Source organism: Punica granatum, chromosome 1, assembly GCF_007655135.1.
Source record: "Punica granatum isolate Tunisia-2019 chromosome 1, ASM765513v2, whole genome shotgun sequence".
In the NCBI taxonomy this organism is placed as follows: domain Eukaryota; kingdom Viridiplantae; phylum Streptophyta; class Magnoliopsida; order Myrtales; family Lythraceae; genus Punica; species Punica granatum.
The window spans coordinates 8,033,552-8,044,028 of record NC_045127.1 but is presented as its reverse complement, the minus strand read 5'-3'; the positions used below and the strand labels follow the sequence as shown (position 1 = coordinate 8,044,028).

General features: G+C 35.7%; 1 long non-coding RNA gene across 2 annotated transcripts; it reads right to left on the bottom strand.

Annotated features, from left to right (window-relative positions):
* Positions 1 to 4,347: 4,347 nt before the first annotated feature.
* Positions 4,348 to 6,583, bottom strand: LOC116192907. 2 transcript variants are annotated; one of them, XR_004154172.1, is made up of 2 exons: positions 6,347 to 6,583; positions 4,348 to 5,380 (listed from the first exon to the last, which is right to left on the bottom strand). It is a non-coding gene; the product is annotated as an uncharacterized LOC116192907 (long non-coding RNA). The 2 variants fall into 2 exon arrangements; XR_004154171.1 differs by having other exon boundaries at positions 4,348 to 5,368; positions 6,347 to 6,581.
* Between the last annotated feature and the right edge of the window lie 3,894 nt (positions 6,584 to 10,477).

Genomic DNA, 10,477 nt, shown 5'->3' with positions numbered 1-10,477 from the left:
GGAAAAATCTATTGTGTACTTGAAAAGGGAAATTATTGTTCCAATTTTATCGGATGTCACTGACGAGAAGAAAAGGGAAAGTAATATAGTAATACTTGTTCTCGTCTAGAAATTAAACTTTAATATTTGATTCTCCTCAATGATATTAACTTTTTCTTTTTTATATTAGACTAATAAATTTCTCTTATAATAATTAAAAAAATATCTACAGCATTTTTTGGGCGTGAACATATATGTACGTCTTGCCTTGCCATTTTGATCAGGTTCTCTCTCTGGGCCAATTCAACGCGCAAGTATGATAACTGAAAGATAGAAGTGCCCTCCATATTATATTCGTATTAGCCTTCTATTACTTAGAAGTTTATTCCTAGCCTTCGTAAATTTACTTAGATTGCTTACTTGTCCTCGCAAGGCAATTTGTTAACATCTTCGCTTACAGGGCAGAGCGATAAAAAAAATTATGAAGTAAGCACGATGTAACATTGATTGCTTATTGAATATTCTTGAAAGTCATATTGTAGAATTTTTTTAGCATATTATTATTACAAAGAGGATTTTTCTAATCATTAGCATGACATAAGACTTAATTGTGATCTAATATTTATCATAAATGTGTCTATTAATTTAAAAATGAGATAAATTATTGAGTTTTAATAATTGGTATAAAAAATTGAACTTGGAGGACCGTTTCCAGAGAGGTTCTATTAATCGAATGCAATATGGAAAAAAAAATAGAGGCAATCTTCTTCAGTTTTGGAAGATTGCCTCTAATTTTTTATAGGTAGATTTTATAATGGAACTCCAATTTATATTTCATGATGAAATATTAATCTTAATTATTAAATTCTACTAACTTTTAATCTAATTTGTTCATTATTTGCTTATTTTGCCCATTATATTTTTAGTCTTTCATATTTTCATTTTACGATTTTCACCTACAATACTATACCAATGTTCCTGAATCTTCCCGCCCCATGTACCAATCGCACTCCATCACTTCACCATCATCGCCACGTCACCGAAATGGACTATAAAAATTGATTTTTAAAGAAAATCGATCTAATATAAACCGGACATATTAGCGACACGTCATCGACATGTAAGCGAGTTTTAATTTATGGACACGTTAACGACACACCATTAACACGAAAACGATCCTCCAATTTTATTTGTACTTTATATGTGACCCGATAGAAAAAATTAGAGTTTCACCATGAAACATAATTTTTTCTTTTTTCTTTTTTATATTACAATGCACGTGGCATTTCTAGTCATTGACTTTCTCTATCTTTTATCTTTTATCAATATTAATTATTAATAATTATTAGTTAATATTAAAATTAATATTAACGTTAATTAATAATATCATCTTATCTTAATAATCTAAAACTGTTGTTTCCAATTTGAAGGGGGTGGCGATTGCGGCGGTTTTCCCCTCAGCCACCCATTCTTTTCTCTCTCTCTCTTTTTGTTTGGTCCCTTTTAAAAAAAATTAATATTTTTTAATTCTTCATTTTGAAGGGGTGGCGAATACAGTGGGTTTTTCCCCCCTCAGCCACCCATTCTTCTCTCTCTGTTTTTTTTTGTTTGGTTCCTTTAAAAAAAATTATTATTTTTAATTCTTTATTTTTTCAATGCTGTACTACTTGATATTAATTCGGAAGTTAAGTAAGCCTGACTAATCTAGGTTTCAGCGATATCAAAGTATAAAGGAATAAAACTCTCCAGATTATGAATTTTCTCTAATCACAAGACTCGCACTTAAGGCCTTATTTAAGCATGAACTCATGTAAAACCAATCTACTTTGATCAAAAGCCAATCTCAATGCTCATTAATTTAGGTAGTCTCTTTTTATTTGTGACATTGGTAATGTCCTTATATTTTTGGTGAAGTGCAATGTGAGATTAATATATTAACTAAGACTAACTCTTGCTTGGGCTACGCAATGTTGCCACCTGTCCCCCTCCCCTAAAAGGAAACTCCCTTTTTGTTTTTAAATTCTATTCAAAATTGATTTTGTATCGTTTTGAAACAAAGATAAATATTCTTTTTCATATACAAAAAATATTATATATCAATCACACTTAATAATGATCAGTGGACATTTAATTTAGTAGTTTAGCAAATATTTTTCATAATGAGGGATAGAGATCAATAGCTTTGGTAATCAATGCAAAGCAATCCTGGACTTTGACTCGATGATTAGAGTGGAACCAAGGAAGGTGGAGTTCAACGAAAATGTGCATGTCTAATTGCAAGTAACTTAGCAATGCCAAAAGAAGATGAGAACAAACAGATAATAAAACCTTCTGAGTATCTAAAAATGCCTTGGATACTGGCGGGCCATGTTTGGCATGAGAGGATCCATCGATGTTCCACTTGAACCAGCCATAAGGTGGGGCTGATTAGGAGATTTGAGCGCGACTCTTCTTCATATTGAACCACCTATGAATGCCCTCCGATGAGCGATTGAGATCAGTAGTTGAATATGGAAAATCATCCTCGATAGTTTTTAGCCACATAGCAAGTCGAATAAATACAATATTAATCGATTCATTAAATGTGGCTTCCTTGGGATTGAAAACATCGTCATTTCTTGCAAGCCAATTGGACCAAAAGATGGTAAAAGATAACATGGCCCAGACCTTTCTCTGAAATTTACCGACAACGCACTGTGACCATTGGAGAAAATGGGAGGAAAGATCATCTGTAATAGCCCATGAGCAACCCCACTAAGATAGAAAGAAGCTCCAAATTATATTCCAAGACAACGAGCAGTGCAAGTAAAGGTGGGATATGACTGAAGATCATGTTCACAGAACACGCAACTCAACTGATCTGAATTTATCAGCCCTTTACTATACAAATTATCCCTCGTGTTGATTTTTCGATGAAAGGCCAGCCACTTGAAGATCTCGACTCTAGGAGGGGCACAACCAGACCAGGTCATCGAGTAATAGGAGAACAGATTTTCCGACGGAGGAGTTAATTAATAATTAGAATATGAAAAGTCATCAGGGGCGGATTAAATTAATCATCTAACGCATCCACATTCGTGAGCATATATATGTGCAACTAGAACATGTATGCACGTGTTATTCATGACTTGGGCAGTCCCTCTACTTCCCCATCTGGTCCTGGCTCAGATGGCCAACGGCTACGACCCGATCTTCACCATTAGGTTGGTCCTCTGCAGAGCCGTGGTTGGGGGTCAACACTCGTTAAATTGCCCGAGGAGACCTCACCACACCAACGATGGGGCATCTGCCACTCATCTTGAGTCCTTGAGCTCGGGGTTGATGGGCTACAACCACGCCAATCATATCCCTGTATCGATCTCTATACCAAAATGTGCCTAAATTGAGCCTCGGACTGGATGTCAATGACAATCGCTGATTGTTGCATCTATCTTCTTGGACAGAGTTACTCGAACTCTATGAGCTATGTCACGAATCCCATCCCAATGAGGGGAAAAAAAGTACCAAATACTGACATCAATGACGCTGACATCAATGTTAAAATGACTGGTTTTATCGTCCATCGATTGAATCAATCTTTTATCGATGCGGAGGACCGAGTTCATGTAATAGTAATTTCTTAATAATATCGGTGATTCACGTTAATCACGTTGTTCATTAAAAATTTATCGTGGCCACACTGGCACAAATAAACATTAATACTATATTAATGCTTACTCATACAATTAAAAGAGAGTATAACCCAGTGGACGAGGACGGAGCCATGATTTTCATCCAGCGGGAGAAAAAATATGACTTGACATGGATAATATATATATATATATATATATATATTCAGCGGGAGCAAATACTAATTTTATATGGACAAAATCTTATATAGTTAAAGTTTATGGGGAAAAAACTAAAGGAAGTTGTATTTTTTTTGGGGGGGAGCTCTTGTGGCTCTGCATCCTGACAATGACATACGTTTTCGCTTGATAATCATGATATTTCAAGTTCAATCCTTATAGTAAAATTACTCTTACCTATTTATTAGCTATTAAAATTCATATTTAATTTTATTAAACCTAGGATCTCTTGCAAAAAAACAAACACACTATTTTCTCTTCTTTATTAAGGAGACACAGTGTGTGTCTTGCATGCACTAAATTAATAAGAGATTACTCATTGACTCGGACAATTATTTATTCGACATTTCGGGTAACTTCAGTTCACGGGAACTATATATATATATACATATATGTATATGTATGTATATAAAAATATGACTTGCACTAATCACAGAGTTAAATATATCCTCAATTTTTTTGGATTATAAATTTCAACACTTCATATAATTTATGAAATAATGACACCCTTTCCTATCAAAATTAATCACATATCATTCCTCATTTCATTAATTTATACTGTTTTTTCTTAGATCATGTTAAATTTGATTCGAGTAAAAAAATCAAATAACAAATTAATTTGTACAATTTCAAGACATAAAATTCACGTGACAAAATGAATATTCTCGTCGTACTTCATCGGCGAAAAGAGGAACGGGATGCGTTTCTTTTTGCAATTTGTCGGAAATAGCTATAAGACAAACTTCCCCAATTTGTCTCTTTTTGCAAGAGTCAAAGTGGTGGCCCCATTCTTCCCAGTAAATGTTACCATTTCGATGGGCCCCTCCTTTGTCTTCCTCGTCCTTGCTCTGTCTTCATCGCCTTCCCCCTTTTCTCTTTCTCAACAAGACTAGCCGAGTGGCCTTCGCTTCCGAGACTGGCATCCACAACAGCAACGACCAGATCGAGCACAAACTGCCGATTATTGACGAGAAATCCGCCATTTAATAGTGCAATTGCTGTCTGAAAGTGAGCTTCGGACTCTTCAAGGCCTCAGTCGGACGGGAAAGGCAGCTTCTACCTCGAAACCCTTATCAGTAAAGGAAGCTGCGGAATCCCCACCGATACAATTTCATCCCATCTTCAGCGTGTTGACGACCACAGAGAAGAAGCCCAAAGTAGGGTCTGCAGTACTCGATAATACAGGCTTTGTCAGGGGAGATTCATGGAGGTAGATAACCTCTGTGACCAAAGGAGAGGGTTCCTGGCAACGATCTTAGTAGGGGCCCCCATCTCCATAGCTCTGTGTACCTCTTTCTCTTCTTTTAGACCGCCTTGTACTTAGATTCGCAACCCCATCTCCACTCGAAGAGATATTCTTCCCCTCCCCTCTCCCTTGATTTGATGAATAGGTCACTACTTCTGCCTTGTTGGTTGCGTTGAGACAGTGTGTTGTTGCTTCTCTGTTTTTGAACGCACTGTCTACATATGCTTTTCAGTGTTTGGAAAGTGTGCATGTTGTTGGTTGCGTTTGCCGGTGAAGGCTTGTTGTGCCTTGTGACCTGCAGAGTAGTCTTGTTGCTTCTCAGTGTTGGTTGCCGTTAATGCAAAAGTGTGCTGCCACCAGCTCTTGTGTAGACTCTAGGCATTTCTCAGCCGCAAAGAACATCATGGCAGTACAGTTGTGATTCATTTGAAAATTTTTTTACTCAAAGATTCTCTCCCACGAGATCAACAACATCTGAAACATTTTGGTCCCCCACGCCGATATATCCCCCACAAAAAGAAGTTGCCTTCACAGGCACAATACATACATATATATGTATACACACATATCAATAATTTACATATCTGCCTTGTTGGTTGCATTTTATTCGAAAGTCTGCTGCTGATTCTTCCTCTTATGTTGATATTATTGCGGTTAATTGCAAATTGGCTGATGTATGGGCTGAAATCTGTTCATTTTAACTGGTAGAAGATGTTCTCTTTTGCTTCAAGTTGTTTGTGTACTGTTATTCATGTTGGCTGCTCATGTGTGAAAGTTTTGCTCGGACAAGTGCTTGTTTCATGGCTCCTAAGGGTGATAATATCTTTAAGTGGACTGATTGGATAGAGTTTGCTTTCATTCATATCATGCTTGAGAAGTTGAAAAGGACCCACACGACATCTTGGAAGCAAATTGATTATAAGGAAATGAATCTCGAGATGGAAAGGTAATTTCCTGATGTCCAATTGGGCTTCTCGAAGCTCCAGCAGAAGACAACGAGACTTAAGACCATGTACAAGTAGTTCACCGAATGGCTTCATCATACTGGAGTCGGTTAGGATGAAGACATCAACACTATCAAGGCGAGTCCTGATGTACATATCGAATTTTCGAACTAATAACATCTAAACATCAAGCTGCCATTAACAAGCCTCAACCAAGCTTTCTCCCATTTTCCAAATTCAATACGGTAACATCAAGCTAGAGCGAAGAAAAACTTGTTCAATTTGCATCCAATCAATAGAAACGTCTAAGGTAAGGAGAATAAACTTACTTCAAGAACCCAAGCCTAGCTTTCTCTTTCTCATCCTTCTGTTCAATTCCTACCCGCTCCAGTCTTCATTTGGGTAAGAAAGATAACGGAGCTCAAACTCGGTTCGGAGCTCCCCGAAGCTGTTCCTCTTTTCCCCTTCTTCTTCAGTTTGCTCAGCCTCTCTCTCTCTCTCTCTCTCTCTCCCCCTCCCCCTCCCCCGTATGCCCTATTTCCTTTGTTTTCTTGTTTATTTCAGCTGAACAAACATAAAGGCGGTGGAGATGGGGTGCTTGGGGGGAATGAGGGCCACGTGGGTCCCTTTTCTACCCCTCTATTTTTTTTTCTTTCGGATCTTATAATCTCCCACACTAATAAAAAAATTCGTCTTCGAAATTTGTGTGCCTAATAACAAAAATATATTTAATATTAATGTTCATGCAACTAAGGTTCCGAAGCAGCCTCTACTTACTTCCTATAGCACCATGTGTGAGACCTAACATTTTTATTTTAAGGGTAAATTGCACCGGTGGTCCAAAATGATTTATATATGTTTTATGATGGTCCAAAAAGTTTTTTTCGCTACATGATGGTACAAAATGTTTCAAAGTTGTTTCATGATGGTATAAACCGTCAATTAGCTCTGACGCAGTTAACATTTTGCTGATGTGGCGCGTCCTATGTGTCACTTTTGTTACGTGGAACCAATCATAGTGCGCTACGTCATTTAAGACAAAATAAAATTTTTAAAAGTCCAAAAAAATACAAAAAATAATTAAAAAAATACAAAAAAAGAGTAAAATTTTGAAAAAAACAAAAAAAATTTTAAAATTTTGAAAATTTTAAAATTATTTTTAAAATATTTAAAATTTAAATTTTTTTTAAAAAATATATAATAAATAATTAAAAAAATACAAAAAAAGAGTAAAAATTTAGAAAAAAAATAAAAAAATTATTTTAAAATTTTGAAAATTTTAAAATTCTTTTTAAAAAATTTAAATTTTAAAATTTTTTTCCCCTAGAAAAAATCCTTCCCCCTTCAAAAAAGAGTAAAAATTTAGAAAAAAAATAAAATATCTTTTTTTTGAAAATTTTCCCCTTCTTTTTCCCCTTTTTCCTTTTTTTCCCTCCTTTTCTTCCCCTTCCTCTTTCCTCTTCCCCTTCTTTCCCCTTTCCCTTTTCCCTTTTCCCTTCCCCGTTTCCCCTTCTTTTCCCCGTTTTTTTTTCCCCTTCTTTTCCCCCGTTTTCCCCTTTTCCCCTTTTTCGAATTATTTAAAATTTTTCGGCCACGTCAGCAAGGTGGTGACACGTAGTAGCCACGTCAGTGTCGGCTTGACGGCGTCAAGCTCGAGTTGACGGTTTGTACTATAATGAAACAACTTTGAAACATTTTGTACCATCATGTAGAGAAAAAAACTTTTTGGACCATCATGAAACATTTGTAAAACATTTTGGACCATTAGTGCAATTTACCCTTATTTTAAATAGCATACATATACATATACTTACATATATGTATCTATATATAAATTACAGATCTCTTGCTGGAGTCAAAAAAAAAGAGAGAGAAAGAAGTGACCACGTGGCCCAAAATTCCCCCTAGCAATCCCTTCCATTGCCTCAGCTTTTATCTATCATCTCCTATAAATTATTGAAGAAGAATATTGTGATAGTTAGAGATTAAGAAATTGGTCTTGCTATGTTGTATGAATTGATTTGAGAGATGTTGCCTTTTATGTTTCATTTTAATTTGGGATATGCAGTGTGATTGTGAATGCTGATTGTGATGATAACTTGCTGCCATTGTACTGTGATTGAGATTGTGTTTGTGTATGATGATATATGAGGTGAGAAGGCATGGTTGCAATTGATTATGCTGGTGTTTCTTAAGTATAGCCATAGGACCGTTGGATCCTACGGATTATAAAATGGGCTTGATCGGCCGTTGGATCCGGCGGAATATAAATAGGGACTTAATCAGCTGTCGGACCCGACGAAATATAAATATGGGCTAGATTGGCCGCTGGATTCGGCGGAATAGAAAAAGTGGCCTGATCGATCGCTTGACCCGGCGGAATATAAATTGAGGTCAACTCTTACCGCCATAGGTTAATAGGCGGCCCCCGCTTATAAGATATGGATATTGAGAGTTAAGGATGATATGAATGAGATGTGTGGGGTCATGGTACCGTCAATACTTCTGTTGCGAGGAAATGCAACCCTATGGCTATATTGATTTGTTGTGTTGTATATTTTTGCCTGGTATGTTTGTTGGAGATGTGATCATTGTTGAGATTGTTGGAGATGTGATGATTGTTGAGATTGTCTGAAGATGTTATGTGAAAGCCGTGTTGTTGCTAGAGTTTGATCTGTCAGGTGATTGTGTTATGAGGTTCTATGGAATGCTAATGAAGGGATATTTGATGTTTATGTGATATTGAATATTAGAGAAATAGTCGGAAGAGCTGTGTGTATTTGTTATTAGTACAAATTAAATTTAATTACTGTATTGGATATGATTATTATTATAGTTTGTATATATATATATATATACTGTGTAATTGTGTGGGTGAGCTGATAGTTGGATTGGATGAGATTGTATTATTTATTTGAATATTTGGTTGATTGAAATTAAATATTTATTTAATAATAAGTCATTCTGCTTTGGAATATAGTACTCACTGAGATGCAGCTCACACTCTGCATAAATATTTTTCAGATGAGCTAGGAGTTAGACTAGCAACACAAGAGAACTTTTTGGAATATCGGGGATCAGCTTAGAGGACTAGGTATGAATTTTAGTTATTTGATGAGTATTCTGTTTGTATATAATGTATTTGAATATGTTACGACCTGAAATTTTTATTTAGTTGGTTTATTGATGTGGTTGAGAAAAAAATTTTCTCTCTTTTGAGTGTAAATATATATATTAGATATTGTTGGACTGGTTATATGTATTTGGGAGTTGTGGAAAGCAGTTTTATAGGAATATAGTACTCACTGAGATGCAGCGTACACTCTGCATATATATTTTTCAGATGAGCTAGGAGTTAGACTAGCAATACAGGAGAACTTTTTGAAATATCGGGGATCAGCTTGGAGGACTAGGTATGGATTTTAGTTATTTGATGAGTATTATGGTTGTATAAATGTATTTGAATATGTTACGATCTGAAATTTTTATTTAGTTGGTTTAGTGATGTGGTTGAGAAAAAAATATTACTCTCTTTTGAGATGTAAATATATATATTAGATATTGTTGGATTGGTTATATGTATTTGGGAGTTGTGGAAAGCAGTTTTATATGAATAGTTTATGTGATAATAGATATCGAGAAAATTTAAGGTAAATGATGATGAAATTTTGGGTCGTGACAATTTTGGTATTAGAGTCTAGGTTAGGAGATCCTGTAGACTTTAACTATTGGTTGATTCCCGAGTAATTTTTGATAATTATGGAGATATTAATAGGATTTCTTTGAATTCCATGCTCGTTAAACACGTTTTGAATTTGTTTCATAAGATCTTGTATTCCGATATGATTGCACCGCTTGCTTGTCAGATGGGACAGTTAGTGGGATAAGGTCGAGGGAATGAATCTCCCCATATTAAGGACAAAACAAGTTCTATTTCTAGCTTACAAGGAAAATTAAGATGTGTTTCGTTTAAGGCACCGTGCCCCTTACTTAACAATCATTGACTCACCCTAGAGGGGATTGAGTGAGAGAGGGGCAATCCAGTAGCTGGAGGTGCGGGGGCACAGTGCCCTTTGTGAACCATAGAAGCTTATGCTCATTTTTGTGTGTCACTAGTTGAAGGAGTACTTGAAATACGTGCTTGTTGGGTAGGTTATTTTATTGATAGAGCCGAAGAGCTGAGTGCTTTAGCAAAAGCTTGGTGACCTATGAATGTGCTTAGAAAAGTCAGTTCAGAGGAGATATGAGGACCTGAGAATACTATAACTTTTAATAATCTTTTCTGATTCCTCCAACAAATTTCGATGACGAAATTTTTATTAGTAGAGGAGATTGTGAGACCTAACATTGTTATTTTAAATAGCATACATATACATATATTTACATATATGTATCTATATATAAATTATAGATCTCTTGCTGGAGTAAAAAAAAAAAAAACAGAGAGAGAAAGAAGTGAC